Source organism: Oncorhynchus mykiss, chromosome 7 (genome assembly GCF_057628025.1).
Source record: "Oncorhynchus mykiss isolate SJ-2025 chromosome 7, ASM5762802v1, whole genome shotgun sequence".
Classification (NCBI taxonomy): domain Eukaryota; kingdom Metazoa; phylum Chordata; class Actinopteri; order Salmoniformes; family Salmonidae; genus Oncorhynchus; species Oncorhynchus mykiss.
Genome location: NC_143028.1, coordinates 58177798 through 58198541, shown reverse-complemented (window position 1 = coordinate 58198541; position 20744 = coordinate 58177798). Strand labels below are relative to the sequence as shown.

At 40.5% G+C, this 20744-nt stretch overlaps 1 long non-coding RNA gene across 2 annotated transcripts; it reads right to left on the bottom strand.

The window, feature by feature from the left end:
• Positions 1 to 891: 891 nt before the first annotated feature.
• Positions 892 to 4461, bottom strand: LOC118965312 (uncharacterized). Of its 2 annotated transcripts, XR_016497346.1 has the most exons (4): positions 4378 to 4461; positions 3282 to 3362; positions 2363 to 2414; positions 892 to 1565 (listed from the first exon to the last, which is right to left on the bottom strand). It is a non-coding gene; the product is annotated as an uncharacterized LOC118965312 (long non-coding RNA). The 2 variants fall into 2 exon arrangements; XR_016497347.1 differs by lacking the exon at positions 892 to 1565 and having other exon boundaries at positions 2363 to 2956.
• Between the last annotated feature and the right edge of the window lie 16283 nt (positions 4462 to 20744).

The following is a 20744-nucleotide window of genomic DNA, read 5'->3' as shown; positions in this document are numbered from 1 at the left end:
AAAGTCGAATTGAAAACATTATTGTCATTATGAACATCGAATTCAACAATAGCAAGCTGGCTGATGGGTTGGGTTATCTAAACGAGTAAATCTGCAAATCTGTTTGTTTGGTTACCAAGGCAACTAATGTAGCTATCTATTAAACGTGCTAGCTACTTCAGTAGATGTAGCTGTTAAACACATTTCTAGCAGAAAATGTGTTAAATTATAGCCATGGTATAGCCATGGTACTTTGCTAGCACGTCGTGGAACACACCTTCTACGTCGTTCATTATTTTCCATAGAACGCTTAGCGTTATCCCATCGTTGATTAACCCTTCCATAAAGTCTTTATCCAAGAGTTATTTTTTATCTCCAAGTTCTAGGTCCAAAAGGTTTCTTAATTTAACAGCTTCTACCCCCAAGCCATAAGACTCCTGAACATCTAATCAAATGGCTACCCAGACTATTTACATTGTCCCCACCCCCCATTTTTACACTGCTGCTACTCTGTGTTTATTATCTATGCATAGTCACTTTAACTCTACCTACATGTACATATTACCTCAATTACCTCGACTAACCGGTACCCCCATCACATTGGCTCTGTACAAGAACCCCCTGTAGTATATAGCCTCACTATTGTTATTTTACTGCTGCTCTTTATTTATTTGTTACTTTGATTTTCTATTTTTTACTTAACACTTGTTTTTCTTAAAACTGCATTGTTGGTTAAGGGCTTGTAAGTAAGCATCTACTACACCTGTTGTATTGGGCGCATGTCACAAATACGATTTGATTTATGTAAAAAGGAATCATGTCAAGGTTCTTACCACCACCTAGTGGTAAGAACTTTTAAAAAAAACGTTATTTGCACAGTTTTCATACACACAGAAAAATAAACAAACAGGCTTCCAAAGAGACAAATGAATAGTATATTATATGATTATAAATAATAACTTAAGTTTTAAAAAATCTGTCTCCTATGTTTGATGATGCAGTAGGCTATAGTAAAACAATGACTACAATTCCTATAGGTTTATCATTTGAACTCTTGCTATACAAAGTGTCATATAGACAAATACACAGTTTCAGTAAAAATTTATGCTTAAGCTTCTGTCTTAGAAGGCTATCCCTATTAGGTCAATATAGTATAACAAAGACTATTTTTCAAATAGGCCTATAATTGGAACAATATAACAGTTGCAATACAAAATGTCATAGACAAATACCTGCTTAAGCTATTGTCATACAAGTATACAATATATATATATATATTTTTAAATTATGTAACCTAGGACGCTCACCTACCTAGTTTTAATTTAATACCATCAATACTGTTGAATGTAAGTATTTACATTCTAATACTTAAAACTTAATTCACATTTCTGACAGCTTCAGCTCACTACTGTAATGTTGGGTTAGAGATCCTTAGAGAGCCTGCTTTTGTATTACGCTCAACACTAATTTCCCTATGAGGGCACCATTCCCTCTGTTTTTTCCAAAGCTGCTCGGAATCCTGGCTCCAACTTCCAGCCTCATTCATGTGACATCACACACACTCAGTGGCAGCTGTTGGTGTACTCCTGAGAGAGGAAACATGCAGTATTGCTTTTAATTCATTTCTTTTGAGTGAGATGTGCCAAATAAAACAACATAATTGTGGTATTCCGTGCACTGATTCAACTTCAATGTAAAGATTGTTGCCTGTTGAGGTCTGGACTGGGGGTGCCTCACCTGAGCACCTATAAGTGCCGCACTACTTGTCTGATAAGATAAAATAGTCCAACTACATAAAGTATACTTTCAATCTGGTTGGACGAGCTCTTTACTTTTTTGTAAATCTTTTGGCGCAAGCAAAGCAAGGCCATGGACAAGATGGAGATAATGAAAACAAGGACCACAAGGGGCACAATGATACTATAGAAAGACATGCAGACAGAAAGATAGCGAGTTAGCTAAATATTTTTGGAAAAACTTTATTGTAAGGTACACATACACTGAGTATACAAAACATTAAGGACACCTTCCTAATATTGATTGCCCCACCCCCCCCCAATCCGTCATGGCATGGACTCTACAAGGTGTTGAAAGTGTGCATTACTGGACAATCTTTAATAACCTCATTGTTAACCATAATAATGATATATTAATAGTTAATAAAGAGCTAGATGCATAAGAAACAGGCTCTATATGGGACTAATACGGGCATAGTACCTTAAAATGTGTTTCCTATTCTAATGTGTTCCCTATATCCCAGAAATGAGCTCATTGGACAAAAAGGGGCACACTTTCCCACAAATATGCCATACAGCCAAATTTCAAGTCACAATTTAACATGAACAATTAACAACTAAACTTGACAAGAGGCATGCAGTCTTACATTGCTATTAATATCATGGACTCCACAGACTCCACTGGAGAATGAGTTGAATCTGAGAAAAAAAAAGAGACGTATATTGGTCATGTTTTGATCAACACTATAATGGGTCAGATTTCAGACATCGCTTGAAGTCTCTCAGTTGTACATGTGGGCAACGAATGCAATTCGTGGGCACCCAACCAAAATTCTGCAAAATACAGAACGAGTCGAGACAAGAATGGAATGTGTACTTTACATGCTGTTTTCTAGTCATAGCATGTACAGTCTCAGATTACACACGTTGACATCCGGTCTCGTTTACTCAGTAACCATGGCAAATTCAGACAACTGAAAACAAAATAGAACTGTAAAGTCTTGTACAATATTAAACTGTAGATTACATTTCCATGTCCTCGTGGCTTTAGACAGGAAATACATTTCAAAATATATTATTTTCAAATACAATTGCATAATTACCCAATGCGATATTGACTGAATCAACTGTAAACACTTATTTCTGGAAATCACCCATTGAGGTAATGTTGTAGCCATCCTTGTAGCCACACACTGTGTCTGAGAAAGTTGAGCAGGAAATAACAGTCATCTTGCCATCCCCTGCCATGGGTCAAGCAGACATATAGAAACACTCAACAACAGATTGACCAGACTGCAAGCACATAAGAAAGTGAGGTACTAGTATGAACCAGCTCCTGAGTTGTAGCAAACAAAGAATGAATGGACTAATGAAATGTCAACTAATGTGCATTATCCAACTCTTCATTACTATGTCGGATATATCCATTTGAGATTTTCTTCAAGTCACATCTGCTGGGCATGCCAGTCAGAATACCAGTGAATTTTCTCCATCAAGTTAAACATGAGCGAAATAATAATCTTATTACAATATGTAATAGATTTTTGTTGTTGTTATGTGTTTTACCTGAACAGTCACTGCATAGAATACAGGTACGTCCTGTCCACCCCACATCCAGCTGGCTGCAGTTTCTGATGGCAAATCGCCCTAAATGAGAGGACATTTGATATCATCAGTAACCATAAACACTGAGAGGGACTGTGAAGAACATAGTTAGCTGATGATTGAAACATAAAACCATCATTAGTAGGCCAATAAAGCTTAGCAGCGATATATCTCAACCCCCCATACAATTTGTTTTACTATGAAAAGTTACATTAAACGTCCCTTGCGGACAGAGTGGACAGTGCTGTCCACTGCAGATAAGTGCATATGCCATGGCCAGCAGAGAGAGCAAGAGAATCTAGAAGGGGGAAGACAAAAAAAAAACAGTGGCTTCATTAAACAGGCAGCAGATAAGGTGTGTGCCTGGCTACAGGTCGCTATAGTATGTTACTGTTTGCTATCAGCAACATGCAGCATTGTAAAATATAGAGCGACATCTCTAGGCAATAATTAACATCTTTGGGACTAGGACCTAGGCATATGGCTCACAATCACCTGATAACCTACTGCATGTGCACTATCCGGTTTATAGTATAAAGTTAAACTGGTAATACTAATCCTGCCTGCTGTTCTAATCATTCATAGTTTATAGACCTATAATTACATGGCTTTTGATTGGTAAATGAATTGAATGTAATAAAACATGGAATGAACAAATTGAATACTAAAGTTCTTAAAATACAATGAAAGATAGGGCTAGGGAAATGTAACCAAACTTAGTTTCATAGACAGAGCTATAGATTCATGTATTGACATATTTCATAGCCTACATTGTTTACACACTTGTCAACAAAAACATAAAATGCAGCCATAGATCTTGGGTTATGATAGGATAAGGCACTTGCATAAAGCTCATAAGGCAAAACAAATATTTTTTCAACCTATCTATGACCATTGACCAGCAGGACTGGCTTTATTTTGGTTTATTCTGTGCAGCAGAATGTAGACTATGGTTTGTTCTGAGCAGCAGAACGTAGACTATGGTTTGTTCTGAGCAGCAGAATGTAGACGATAATACATTCGATTAAATAATTCTGTGTATTTTGGTTGCACTTACATTTCTGAAGTTAGACATTATTCCGTTGTCATTGAAGGCGATCGGCACTATTTGCACCTAAGTGGTCGGGGTGCAATATTGCAGACAACCTGTAATGTCCAAATGCCTTTCTCTCTGTCTGTAGTCAAAGCGAAGAAGTTAATTGTTTACTCCATGTGTAACTCTGTGTTGTCTGTTCACACTGCTATGCTTTATCTTGGCCAGGTCGCAGTTGCAAATGAGAACTTGTTATCAACTAGCCTACCTGGTTAAATAAAGGTGAAATAAAAATAAATAATAAATAAAATAAAAAAAGTCTGATATGCTCAGACTTGAGGCACATAAATTATATCAGAGCGCAGACTTGATATACAGTTGTAGCCAAAAGTTTTGAAAATGACACAAATATTAATTTTCACAAAGTCTGCTGCCTCAGTTTGTATGATGGCAATTTGCATATACTCCAGAATGTTATGAATTGATCAGATGAATTGCAATTAATTGCAAAGTCCCTCTTTGCCATGCAAATGAACTGAATCCCCCCAAAACATTTCCACTGCATTTCAACCCTGCCACAAAAGGACTAGCTGACATCATGTCAGTGATTCTCTCGTTAAAACAGGTGTGAGTGTTGACGAGGACAAGGCTGGAGATCACTCTGTCATGCTGATTGAGTTCGAATAACAGACTGGAAGCTTTAAAAGGAGGGTGGTGCTTGGAATCATTGTTCTTCCTCTGTCAAACATGGTAACCTGCAAGGAAACACGTGCCGTCATCATTGCTTTGCGCAAAAAGGGCTTCACATGCAAGGATATTGCTGCCAGTAAGATTGCACCTAAATCAACCATTTATCGGATCATCAAGAACTTCAAGGAGAGCGGTTCTGTTATTGTGAAGAAGGCTTCAGGGCGCCTAAAGTTGATTCAGCTGCAGGATCGGGGCACCACCAGTACAGAGCTTGCTCAGGAATGGCAGCAGGCAGGTGTGAGTGCATCTGCACGCACAGTGAGGCGAAGACTTTTGGAGAGTGGCCTGGTGTCAAGAAGGGCAGCAAAGAAGCCACTTATCTCCAGGAAAAACATCAGGGACAGAGTGATATTCTGCAAAAGGTACAGGGATTGGACTGCTGAGGACTGGTGTAATGTCATTTTCTCTGATGAATCCCCTTTCCGATTGTTTGGGGCATCCAGAAAAAAAGCTTGTTCGGAGAAGAGAAGGTGAGCACTACCATCAGTCCTGTGTCATGCCAACAGTAAAGCATCCTGAGACCATTTATGTGTGGGGTTGCTTCTCAGCCAAGGGAGTGGGCTCACTCACAATTTTGCCTAAGAACACAGCCATGAATAAAGAATAGTACCAACACATCCTCAGAGAGCAACTTCTCCCAACCATCCAGGAACAGTTTGGTGACGAACAATGCCTTTTCCAGCATGGAGTACCTTGCCATAAGGCAAAAGTGATAACTAAGTGGCACGGGGAACAAAACATCAATATATTGGGTCCATGGCCAGGAAACTCCCCAGACCTTAATCCCATTGAGAACTTGTGGTCATTCCTCAAGAGGCGGTTGGACAAACAAAACCTACAAATTCTCACAAACTCCAAGCATTGATTATGCAAGAATGGGCTGCCATCAGTCAGGATGTGGTCCAGAAGTTAATTGACAGCAAGCCAGGGTGGATTGCAGAGATCTTAAAAAAGAAGGGTCAACACTGCAAATATTGACTCTTTGCATCAACTTCATGTAATTGTCAATAAAAGCCTTTGACACTTATGAAATGCTTGTAATTATACTTCAGTATTCCATAGTAACATCTGACAAAAATATCTAAAGACACTGAAGCAGCAAACTTTGGAAATTAATATTTGTGTCATTCAACTTTTGGCCACGACTGTACTGTAGGTCTACCCAACCCCAGAGGTTTCCCTCAGAAGCCAACTTCAGGGAGAAAAAAAACAGAATGGTTTTGATCATGGACATGTGCATGTAATTATAATTGTGCCAGAGTAGGCTGGTTGGAGGAGCTACAGGCAGACAGGCTCATTGTAATGGTTGGAATTAAGTTAATAGAACGGAGTCAAACATGTTGTTTCCATGTGTTTGATGTGTTTGGTACCATTCCATTGATTCCATTCCAGCCATTACAATGAGCATGTCCTCCTATAGCTCCTCCCACCAGTCTCCTCTGCACTATGCTTATTTAAACAATAAGGCACGAGGGGGTGTGGTATATGGCTAAGGGCTGTTCTTAAACACAACAGATCTCCATGGATACAGCCATTAGCCGTGGTATATTGGCCATACACCACAAACCCCGAGGTGCCTTATTGCTATTATAAACTGGTTACCTGTCACGGTCTTCCTCCTCTTCATCTGAAGAGGAGAGGCAAGAAGGATCAGAGGACCAAAATGCGGCGTGGTATGTGTTCATAGTGAAGTTTAATAAAGAGAACACTGCAACACTATACAAAAGAGTAACAAAAACAATAAACCAAATATGACCGTGAAGCTACAAAATGAGACCTGTGCTGACACAAGCCACTAACAAACAGTGCAACCCAGGCTACCTAAGTATGATTCTCAATCAGAGACAACTAATGACACCTGCCTCTGATTGAGAACCATACTAGGCCGAAACATAGAAATGCCCCAAAACATAGAAAAACCAACATAGACTGCCCACCCAACTCACGCCCTGACCATACTAAATCAATACAAAACAAAGGAAATAAAGGTCAGAACGTGACATTACCAAAGTAATTAGAGCAATGTTTTGTCATACCCATGGTATACGGTCTTGTATACCACGGCTGTCAGCCAATCAGCATTCAGGGCTGGAACCACATAGTTTATAAATACCTTTTTAATGGCATTTTGAAGAGGAGCGTGAACTCTGGAACCCCAAATAACTTCTGGTGCGTTTGTAAACAACAGCTAGCTAGCTAGTTTAGTATAGTTGTATTCTAAATTACCATAGTATTCGCGGGTGGGAGGTCCTACGTCCGGGGACAATTTTATTTTTTGAGAACTAAAGTTTATAGATTTCCCAAAGAATTTATACAAAATACACACACATACACATCATATTAAATAACACAATTTAGACAAACTAAGAAGAAAAAACACGATGCAGCCCAGGCGTCCACTCTGGTTGCGGAGAATTATTCTTAGCAACAATGGCAATGTATTAGGTGAGATCAGTCATGGGACAAAAGTACAACACTCATCACCAATGATTGCACAAGTGTCCCCTTGACCTGCCAAAAGATCGTCAAGAGCCTCTCTGTTTTGCAGAGCCAATTTACACAATTCTTTTAGCATTGCCAATTTTCTCTATGTCTCTAGAGCTCTCCCGAATTTGGTCTATGGCACATGCATATTGACTTTCACATGGAAGAGAGAGAACAGGTGTTATAACAGTTTCACACCAACCTTGATAAGAATGAGATTGTGGCAAGGTTAGCCCAAGCTACAATCTAGTGGCTCTCCTCAAAATGTAGGGGCATAGCTCTGTCTCTAGAAGCCTCGCCTTCCCAAATCTTTTATTAGAACTATTGATGATAAATTATCCAACCCACATTTTAATGACAGTCCTTAGTGCTTCATATTGGTTCTATCACTTTAATTTAAAACCCTCAATTTAGCACACACCGATACTGGCAGATGTACATTTACATTGACATACAGTATATTCTTCTTATATTTCTAGCATTATTCTAAACTATTCTCATCACTTGTAGTAATGACAGACTGGTGTCTCAATACATTCTTAGTCTAAATTACTATACATTTTACAGTGTGCAGACCTCCACAATCAAGCTGATACCTCAAAAAAACAATTTTGGATAAGCCTAAATCAATTTCGGGCACGGTTGACCACCCCCTCCCTCATTATACCATGTGCATTTTCAACGATTATCTTGTCGTTACTTGCTAAACACCATATGTATCTTGCTATACATATAAATAACACCCCATATTCAAAAACACCTCGTGTTATTTGTAGTGGCTGCTTGGTAATATTTAGTTATTCACGTCCACATCGCAGCGCAGTCCACATATCATTTTCTCAAGGAAACCTCGGTAAACTTTAGTAGGTGAAGGTTGTCACATTGTCTGACACTAGAGAGTCAGGCAGACCGCGGGTTGCAAACACCTGGCGCAGCTCCTTGATGGTTGTTGTCACTGTGATGTTGCTCATAATCCAGGCTGCATCACATCCGGACGTGATTGGGAGTCCCATAGGGCGGCGCACAATTGTCCCAGCGTCGTCCGGGTTTGGCCGAGGTAGGCCATCATTGTAAATAAGAATTTGTTCTTAACTGACTTGCCTAGTTAAATGAAGCTAAAATAATAAAAAAATTATGTGAGCCTCCAGCCACTTGGAGTGCACGTCCACCATGACAAGGAACATGGGAACCATAAAAGGGTCAAGCCACTCCTACGGATGCAGTGGCGCGGGCAGAGCCATCTTCTGGTTGATTTGACATTCAGAACAGGTTTTTACTTTGTTTTCTAAGTCTTGATCCATTAGCCCTTCAGATATAAGATCTGGCTCAACTTTTTATCTGGGATGCACCCGGGTGAGCCTCATGAACCTCGTCCATGACTTGTGAACGGCCAGGGGGCAGGACGACCACTCTGGATCCCCAGAGTATGCAGCCATCTTGAACACTCAGATCAGTTTTGCGCTTTGCATACGGCCTCAGTCCATCATCCTCTATGACAGGAGGCCAACCCTGCATAAGGAATCTTTTTACTTGGGACAGTATTTAACCTGTTTGACATCGACAGGTGAGTTTGACAATCTCTCCATTAGGAAACTTGTCTCAGGAGGCACCACAGTTAGTTTTTTTTATCATTCAAAAGCGTATGCCACAACTGGGTAGATTCCTTTGTCAGCATTATTGCAGTGTTTCTGTAACAAAGAATGTTTAGAGATAGGCCTGTAAATCATGGTTTCAGGGCAGCAATATACTGGAAATTCACTGCAAGTTGGGTATCAATTTGAAATGGAAAAACATACAACAAAGAGTTATAGTATCTAGATATAACAGACTGTTTTCCTCTCAGGTCTCAAGTCAATGACAGTGGTGGTCCAATAGAGAGAAACACTGTAGCACCAGCATACCGTGTCAATCACGAGAAGCGTTGATATCCCATATTCCTTATATTCCTGTACATCCCCAATAGTTGCTTAGAATCTCTGGCTTCTATCTCAACTGTTTTTCAGCATCCATGGGATGGCAGACACTCAATGAATCATGCGGTGTAATCCTGAACTTTGAAAAAATGTAATCAATTCACCTGTGCAAGTATCAAAGCTCTTCAGCCACTATTACTCTTTCTTTTTTTCCTTCTTATTTTAATCCGACTACATCCATATTTTTGCATATTTGATTGGATAGGATAGAGAGGTAGGAAAGTTAAAAGGAGAGTACTGATTACCTACATTTACTATTTTTTGCCACCAAATGATTACAATCCCAAAGAGAATGGAGATGAGACAAGGAGTGACAACTAGGAGCACAATGAGACTAAAAGAGGGAGAAAAAGAGAGAGACAGACAGACCAAATGTTAGTCCATATAGCATGGTGTAATATGCATCTTTCCCCCCAAAAGCGGCCTAACAAGTGCCTGCCCTTCACTGATTAAATAAGAACATAATCCCTATCTCTAAAATGATTAAACTCAAAACAGCTGAGACATACACAGAACTTTGCATTGTTGTTTGTTCAACTCAGTAGTTTTTCTAATAGTACATCATTAGTTCTCAAATTAACTGACATTTAATTGTTTTTCTACTGTAAAATGGGATGTATTTGGATGAATTGGGACTGAAAAACAACACCTTTCAAAGAAATATGTGAAAACATGACCTGCAATAAGCTACGCATAGGAACAGCTGTCAGGTATTTTAAGCAGATCTACTGGAGCAGTAGAGCAACAATCTCCCTCCTTTGCCAATCCTGCGTCATACTGGGCAAGTCAGAGTGGGTGTGAAATGTACATTAAATATTGTGTGGATGAAGGGCGGGTGAATAAAGAGAAAAAAATGCATTAAAAATCCATAAATGTATAATTCTTGTGCAATTTATATAGGCTACATTGAGTTTTTTCTTTCATTATTTTAGGCTACCTGGCAGTAGTGTATAAGCCTAAACTTTAGGGCCCAAATGTACAGCGGCAAATAGCCTACAGACCACTCGCAAAATGCGTTTGGGAACGGGCAGAAAAAGTCCACGGAGGCAAACAGGACAATGTCGGAGTTGAACGGCTCGTGTACTCTATTGGCGACACCGCGCGGTGAAACACCGAATCATGCAAAAAAAAAAAAAAAAAAAAAAATGAATACATTTTAGATGAATGTGTTAGTTAATGTAGATATAAACGATTATGTTTTTTTTGTCATACAGTTAATTTACGAAAATCGCTATTTAGGCAGCTAACTGACTACCTAACATTAGCCAGCTAATTAGCTGTATGGGCGTTGTTGACATGAGTAAATTATGACATTGTAATTCGTGTAGTTATTGTTTTAGGGACTCCAGAGAAAACCAGCAGACCAGGCTGTCGTCTTGTGAAACAGGCTGTGGATGTAAATAATCTAGCTAGCTAAAGCGTTTACTGCCTTTCTGATATTTGCCATGCAATACAGCTGAAGTAACGTAGCAAGCGGTAGCTAACTATTTTCTTGCTTATTGTGTAGTGGAGCATAAACATACCTGCATGCCCTATGGATATGTAGCTGGCCATGTAGCCGATCTGTGTATGTACCCTATAAAGTTTGGTAAAAATATTAGTTCAGAACAGGGGTTTCCATTTCTTCCACCAGTTAATCATTAATCCCCAAGAAATTTCAGAAAATGACTGTTACACACGACTCTTACATGTCAATATGCACGTCGTATATACATGTAGTTATTACCAAGCATGAGTTCCCCACATTGTAGCTTGTTCACTTATCACATATATAGGTTCAAGTATAAATGTCAGTCATATCCAATACCAGGAGTATCAAACTCCAGGATTTGAATGATGCTGTGTCTACATATATGTATTACAATTATACACTTCAACAGTGTTTACCAATCTTGCTCCTGGGACATCAATGGCTACACATTGTAACTATGCAATAGACTAGAACACATTATTTAACTAGTTAAAGGATGATTTGTAATTCATATATACAGAAACAGAATTTTAAAAACAGTACATTGTACTCCCTATGCATCAACTAAATACTCTAAAACAGGTTAATCTCAATATCTAATTTCCTTCATCTGCGCTGATCTGAGGACACGGGATAGGTGTAGTATTTCATCAAATGAGAGACTTAATTTCAACCAGTAGATAATGTGAACCAATTCCAGCAGAGAATGTGAAACGCTTTATCGAAAGAAGTTAATTATCCAAGTGTTATGAATACAAAAAACATGCATTATAAATATTATAATTGTATAATTATTTTTATTTCACCTTTATTTAACCAGGTAGGCCAGTTGAGAACAAGTTCTCATTTACAACTGTGACCTGGCCAAGGTAAAGCAAAGCAGTGTGACATAAACAACAACAGAGTTACACATGAACAAACGGACAGTCAATAACACAATAGAAAAATCTATGTACAGTGTGTGCAAATCTAGAAGAGTAGGGAGGTGAAATAATTACAATTTAGCATTAATACTGGAGTGATAGATGTGCAGATGAGGATGTGCAAGTAGAGATACTGGGGCGCAAAAGAGCAAGAGGGTAAGTAATAATATGGGGGTGAGGGGGGGGGTGGGGGGTGGGGGTGAGGTAGTTGGGTGTGCTATTTACAGATTGGCTGTGTACAGGTACAGTGATAGGTAAGCTGCTCTTACAGCTGATGCTTAAAGTTAGAAAAGGAGATTTAAACCTCCAGCTTCAGTGATTTTTGCAATTCGTTCCAGTCATTGGCAGCAGAGAACTGGAAGGAAAGGTGGGCAAAGGAAGTGTTGGCTTTGGGGATGACCAGTGCAATATACTTGCTGGAGCGCGTGCTACGGGTGGGTGTTGCTATGGTGACCTGTGAGCTGAGATAAGGCAGGGCTTTACCTAGCAAAGACTTATAGATGACCTGGAGCCAGTGGGTTTTGCGACGGATATGTAGTGAGGGCCAGCCAACGAGAGCCCACAGGTCACAGTGGTGGGTCGTATATGGGGCTTTGGTGACAAAATGGATGGCACTGTGATAGACGACATCCAGTTTGCTGAGTAGAGTGTTGGGGGCTATTTTGTAAATGACATCGCCGAAGTCAAGGATCGGTAGGATAGTCAGTTTTACGAGAGTATGTTTGGCAGCATGAGTGAAGGAGGCTTTGTTGTGAAATAGGAAGCCGATTCTAGATTTAATTTTGGATTGGAGATCCTTAATGTGAGTCTGGGTATATTATAAGTACAATTTCAATCTGTACTTCAATGCACATCTGGTGTGCATTGTAGAAACAGGAAGAAAGAGGAGGTGGGGCGAGAGGTGTGAGAAAGAGTGTAAAAGACAGAAAGGGAAATATGTAAGAACAGCATATGATTAATGAATTACAGTGCCACTAAACTTCATATTCTCTCAGGTCATCACAATAACATAATATCTCGAGCAGTGTCTCCTAACCAGCATTGGGCCCCCAGTTGGTCCGTATGTTATCTTAATTGTAGGTAAGGTGGTGATGATGGGACTGGGGGTTGGCATCCTCTCTTACATAAATAAAATCAAATTTATTTATATAGCCCTTCGTACATCAGCTGATATCTCAAAGTGCTGTACAGAAACACAGCCTAAAACCCCAAACAGCAAGCAATACAGGTGTTGAAGCACGTTGGCTAGGAAAAACTCCCTAGAAAGGCCGGAACCTAGGAAGAAACCTAGAGAGGAACCAGGCTATGAGGGGTGGCCAGTCCTCTTCTGGCTGTGCCGGGTGGAGATTATAACAGAACATGGCCAAGATGTTAAAATGTTCATAAATGACCAGCATGGTCAAATAATAGGTCTGGGACAGGTAGCACGTCTGTTGAACAGGTCAGGATTCCATAGCCGCAGGCAGAACAGTTGAAACTGGAGCAGCAGCACGGCCAGGTGGACTGGGGACAGCAAGGAGTCATCATGCCAGGTAGTCCTGAGGCATGGTCCTCCGCGAGAGAGAAAGAAAGAGAGAATTGGAGAGAGCATACTTAAATTCACACAGGACACCAGATAAGACAGGAGAAGTACTCCAGATATAACAAACTGACTCTAGCCCCTCAACACATAAACTACTGCAGCATAAATATTGGAGGCTGAGACAGGAGAGGTCAGGAGACACTGTGGCCCCATCCGATGATACCCCCGGGCAGGGCCAAACAGGAAGGATATAACCCCACCCACTTTGCCAAATCACAGCCCCCACACCACTAGAGGGATATCTTCAACCACCAACTTACCATCCTGAGACAAGGCTGAGTATAGCCCACAAAGATCTCCGCCACGGCACAACCCAAGGGGGGGCGCCAACCCAGACAGGAAGATCACATCAGTGACTCAGCCCACTCAAGTGACGTACCCCTCCTAGGGACGGCATGAAAGAGCACCAGTAAGCCAGTGACTCAGCCCCTGTAATAGGGTTAGAGGCAGAGAATCCCAGTGGAAAGAGGGGAACCGGCCAGGCAGAGACAGCAAGGGCGGTTCGTTGCTCCAGAGCCTTTCCGTTCACCTTCACACTCCTGGGCCAGACTACACTCAATCATATGACCCACTGAAGAGATGAGTCTTCAGTAAAGACTTAAAGGTTGAGACCGAGTTTGCGTCTCTCACATGGGTAGGCAGACCATTCCATAAAAATGGAGCTCTATAGGAGAAAGCCCTGCCTCCAGCTGTTTGCTTAAAAATTCTAGGGACAATTAGGAGGCCTGCATCTTGTGACCGTAGCGTACGTGTAGGTATGTACGGCAGGATCAAATCAGAGGGATAGGTAGGAGCAAGCCCATGTAATGCTTTGTAGTTTAGCAGTAAAACCTTGAAATCAGCCCTTGCCTTGACAGGAAGCCAGTGTAGGGAGGCTAGCACTGGAGTAATATAATTTTTTAAAAATTGGTTCTAGTCAGGATTCTAGCAGCCGTATTTAGCACTAACTGAAGTTTATTTAGTGCTTTATCCGGGTAGCCGGAAAGTAGAGCATTGCAGTAGTCTAACCTAGAAGTAACATTTTTGGACAAAAAGTTTCTGATTTTTGCAATGTTACGTAGATGGAAAAAAGCTGTCCTTGAAACAGTCTTGATATGTTCGTCAAAAGAGAGATCAGGGTCCAGAGTAACGCCGAGGTCCTTCACAGTTTTATTTGAGACGACTGTACAACCATTAATATTAATTGTCAGATTCAACAGAAGATCTCTTTGTTTCTTGGGACCTAGAACAAGCATCTCTGTTTTGTCCGAGTTTAAAAGTAGAAAGTTTGCAGCCATCCACTTCCTTATGTCTGAAACACAGGCTTCTAGCGAGGGCAATTTTGGGGCTTCACCATGTTTCATTGAAATGTACAGCTGCGTGTCATCCGCATAGCAGTGAAAGTTAACATTATGTTTTCGAATGACATCCCCAAGAGGTAAAATATATAGTAAAAACAATAGTGGTCCTAAAACAGAACCTTGAGGAACACCAAAATGTACAGTTGATTTCGGTGAATACATAACTACATGCCTTCAGACAAGAGACAGATGGAGAGAGAGATAACATGCTTGTGTTTGTTTTATAACACTCTCAGTCCTCATAATCATCAGGAGGTGAAATGCAAAACTGACCTTGGATAAGTAACTCTGGGACAACTACATCTGTATCTGTATTTCAATGTAAAGTATCTCTTTAATAATACTTCCTGTTGACACGACCAAGTGACCTCTCACCTCTGATCATGCTGTACAGAAATAGAAGTAGAAATCAAAGGGAGAGAAACTGGGAATTGAATAGCTGCAGTTGACATAGCTAAGTAAATGGAATAATTATATTACTGCAATGTGGATGGCTCTTAAAGGAGCCTTTGGTTTTGCATAGTGTAGTCTATAGTGTTGCAAGGGAACAGCACCCTCTTCGAAGAAGAAGGAGGTGAAGATCTCCCGCACACAGATTTCCTCCAGTGCTGCATTGTTGGCCCCCATCCTGGCAACATCCTGCAGAGCAGCAGACCTCTCCTTTGGCACACGGTGGCGAGATGCCAATCCCCTCCTGGTCCTCATGTCCATCCTCATGAAGTTATGCAGGACAGAGGTAGCCTTCACACACGCCTGAATTCCCCCATGAGGCAGTCCCAGATGGCCCTGGTCACCCGACCGTGCAGTGCACTACACAGTAACTGTAGACAATTGTTTTGAAGGAATCTCCAGTTGCAAGGTATCTGTAGGAATATGGACGATAATGTAATTATTAGACTTTACATCACCAGGTCATTGTTGACTACTAAAGTATAATATCTCTTAAAACAAATCATGATAACATTGGATAGATGGATGCATGTCCACACATGTGCATGAGTAGTATGTGATCATATCAAGGATAGCATCACAAATGAATACATAATACCACTTGAAGCTTGATGATGAGTTGATCAATGAATCAGCTGTCTAGTGTTAAGGCAAAAACAAAATGCTCACACATTTGAGTCCCCAGGACCAGGACTGTTTAAACAAATGTGGTTTCTACTGACAATTAAAATGTACAAACAATGGCATAAGGGAACGATGAGCGGAAAAGAGGCAATCCGTAATTTCGATTAAAATATTAATGAGCGAGCTAGGACGGACGTTGTCAATATAACTATTTGTTCAGCCCTTTTGAAATGTACAGCGACAGAATTCAGAACATGGGCCGTTCTTACAGTATTCTCCCTGTACACCAAGTCAGAACCGTAGGATAAGTAATGGGGGCATATAAGCAGACAATGAAAGCTCTTACAATATTTGATGATTACATTTCTCTGAAACAGGCTATATGTGCACCACCAAGTCAGGACAGTAGGTGAAATTAAGATGGGAAAAGGGACCAAGTTATTAGCATGAGGCACATGGGCTACTAACAGCTTACTACACAACATACACTTATACAAATCAGTATCCATATTTCCCTGACACTTCTAATGTAACTCTATGGCAGCCCCATGAGTGACAGAACACTTAACCTTTATTTAACTAGGCAAGTCAGTTAAGAACAAATTCTTATTTACAATGACGGCCTACCAAAAGGCAAAAGGCCTCCTGTGGGGGCGGGGGCTGGGATTAAAATAAAACACATTAAATAAAAATATAGGACAAAACACACATCACAACAAGAGAAGAGAGACCTTAGACAACAACATAGCATGGCTGCAACACATGACAACACAGCATGGTAGCAACACAACATAACAACAACATAGTATCAGCACAACATGGTAGCAGCACAACATTTTCTGCTGGCTTGCTCCACCACCACAGAAAGCACTGAGCTAGGCTGAAACACCTACATTTTGGAGCTGCCTTACTCAAGAAACAAAAAAGAGACCATGTTTGTATGCGCCTTTATTAACTCAATTATATTTATATTTATTAACGCGTATTAATGCCAAAATAACATACAAAACAGGCAAGCCCCCCCAAAAAATATATGTATTTTTTGCTAAAAATGTGGGGTTCAAAGCAGGTGGGGCTCTGCCCCATCTGCCCTGAATGACGGGTCGCCACTGATGTGATGATTGTGAGGCGCAATGGGGACTATATTTGGGGACTTCAAATAGACCTATCTGATTTATTTATTTCAGCATCTTGAGAGAATGCGAATGCAGAGTTAGATAGAACCACAACCACATAAAATAGGCTACGCATCCAAGCCGAACTGAAATCTTATCAGATACATGTTGGGTTGTTTTCACAGCTTTTGATTTTCTTTCAACCTGGTCAAACTGATGTCATTTGGAAATTTTGGACAGAAATTCTTTCCAGTTTTTTTTCTTGCACTTTATCCTGGTCCTTAAACGTTTTTGCTCCAAGCAGAGATGACTTTACCGATGTCAACTAGATTGAAGCAGTCATTCTATCGATTTAGTATTTTAGGTCAACATATAATGACAAAAGAGAAGTAGCATGTATCTAATTGTAGACAGGTTGACTAACAAATAGCCCACCAAAATCAGGCAAGAAAACAATTTGTGCACCCTCTGTCAAAAAATCGTTCCGCTGTCTTTGAGTGTAAAAACTACAGCTAATTTTCTATATTAGCGGGTTAGGGTTGGGTGGGGGCCTCAGATTTTCATTTTATCACATGTAGTCGGCGGATGGGTTTGGGTTATTAGAAATGGGCGGGTGAACAAATAGCTGAATTGCACACCACTAATTTTGTATCTCCAGTCATGGGACAAGCCCCTTGAAACTAAACAAACTACACTGAACAAAAATATGAACACAACATGTGAACTGTTGGTCCCATGTTTCATCAGCTGAAATAAAAGATACCAGAAATGTTCCATATGCACAAAAAGCTTATTTCTCTAAAATGTTGTGCACAAATTTGTTTACATACCTATTAGTGAGTATTTTGCCGTTGCCAAGATAAAACATCCATCTGAAAGGTGTGGGATATCAAGAAGCTGATTAAACAGCATGATCATTAAACAGGTGCACCTTGTGCTGGGGACAATAAAGGCCACTAAAATGTGCAGTTTTATCACAACACAATGCCACAGATGTTTCAAGTTTTGAGGAAGTGTGCAATTGGCATGCTGACTGCAGGAATGTCCACCAGAGCTGTTGCCAGATAATTTAATGCTAATTTCTCTACCATAAGCCACCTCCAACGTCGCTTTAGATAATTTGGCAGTACGTCCTACCGGACTCACAACCGCAGACCACTTTTAACCACGCCAATCCAGGACCTCCACATCTGGCTTCTTCACCTGCGGGATCGTCTGAGACCAGCCACCCGGACAGCTGATGCACAAACTGTCAGGAACCAACCAGGGAAACTCATCTGTGTGCTCCTCGTCCTTACCAGGGTCTTGATCTGACTGCAGTTCGGCGTAGTAACCGATTTCAGTGGGCAAATGCTCATCTTCAATGGCCACTGGCATGCTGCAGAAGTGTGCTTTTCACGGATGAATCCCGGTTTCAACTGTACCGGGCAGAAGGCAGACAGCCTTTATGGCGTCATGTGGGCGAGCGGTTTGCTGATGTCAATGTTGTGAACAGAGTGCCCCATGGTGGCGGTGGGGTTATGGTATGGGCAGACATAAGCTACGGACAATGACGACAATTGCATTTTATCGATGGCAATTTGAATGCACAGCGATACCGTGACGAGATCTTCAGGCCCATTCCCTTTCATCCGCTACCATCACCTCATGTTTCAGCATGATAATACACAGCCCCATGTCGCAAGGATCTGTGAACATTTCCTGGAAGCTGAAAATTTCCCATTTCTTCCATGGCCTGCATACTCACCAGACATGTCACCCATTGAGCATATTTGGGATGATCTGGGTCGACATGTACGACAGCGTGTTCCAGTTCCCGCCAATATCCAGCAACTTTGCATAGCCATTGAAGAGGAGTGTGACAACATTACACAGGCCTCAGTCAACAGCCTGATCAACTCTATGCAAAAGAGATGTGTTGCGTTGCGTGATGCAAATGGTGGCCACACCAGCTACAGACTGGTTTTCTGATCCACACCCCTACCTTTTTATTAAGGTATCTGTGACCAACAGATGTATATCTGTATTCCCAGTCATGTGAAATGCGTAAATTAGGGCCTAATGAATTTATTTAAATTGACTGATTTCCTTATATGAAATGTAACTTAGTAAAATCTTAGAAATTGTTGCATGTTGTGTTTATATTTTTATTCAGTGTAGAATAGAATAGTACATATAATTACTACATGATAATTTATTGGATTTTAAAGAACAACCCTTGGGTTTGATACTTAAATTAGCCTTTTGAATTTCTAAAATATATTTGAAATGTTTGTTTTATTAAATCATCCCCAGGTACATCACATTTTTCTGGCAATCACCAATTGAGGTCACGTTGTTATGAAACAGTGCTTCAGTTAGAATAAATGCACTTAAAGATGGACAACCTGAGATCAATGTTTTGACAATGCCCATAAAAAGTGAGCCCCAAAAATATTGGGACAGTGACACATTTGTTGTTTTGGCTCTGTACTCCAGCATGATACAATGACTATGAGGTGAAAGTGCAGTCTGTCACCTTCAATTTCAGGGTATTTTCATCCATATTGGGTGAACCGTTTAGAAATTACACCACTGTTTGTACATAGTCCCCCAATTTTAGGAGACCAAAAGTATTGGAACAAATTCACTTATATGTGTATTAAAGTAGTCAAAAGTTTTGTATTTGGTCCCATATTCCTTGCATGCAATGATTACATCAAGCTTGTGACTCTACCAACTGGTTGGATGCATTTGCTGTTTGTTTTGGTTCTGTTTCAGATTATTTTGTGCCCAACATAAATTAATGGTAAATAATGTATTGTGTTTTTGGGGGGAATGATATTTTTGCATCTGTAACTTTCTCAATGACCAACAGGTTGGGATAAGAGCACCTAGTTATCAGAAGAGAAGAGAAGAGATCCTAAAATACATGTAAACGTTTCAAAAACCCAATGCTTCTTTAATTTATACGGCTCTAATGAGGTTTGATATTCTGTGCAGCTGTGGAGACACCTCATAGATTCCTGAATTATGTTTGCAGACACAATATGTTGCAGTGTAAGAACTAGGTAGTTTGCAACAATGCTCCCATCAGCAGCAAAGTTTAAATACAGATGTACAGCTAGCTGTATGACTGTGTGTGTTTGCATTACTGTTCAGTCAACCCTGCCCACTGGATCCTATCTATGTGGAAGACAAGTGGCAAAGAGCACACTCACCTGTGATCCACCACAATGGAAATGCACACAGCTATCTGATTCTGGATACGTGATAGATTTTATGTCTACGCTCAAAGGCATTAGTTCAGCCAAATGAGAGGAAGTAGACAATTAAGGTTGGTGTCCGCACCACATGGAAATTGAATTAGCATAATACAAAAATCCCCTCCTCGCCATAGGACTCTCATCTGAAAATTAAATAAATTGTCTTAGGAACAGTGGAGAACTGCCCCCTAATCTAACCATAACTCCTATTCTGACCCTAACCTAACTCATATTCTAATCCTAACCACTATTCTGACCCTAACTTTTATTCTAATCCTAACCCTAGCCCCTATTTTAACTCTGACCTCTAACGCTAATTCTAACCCTGCTAACTGGGGGTTAGCTAGCTATGCTAGCAGACATTAGCTTATACTAACTAACATTTATTTCACCTCAGACTTTCTGCTGGTGAGGTTTATAGTTTGCTAACTGGG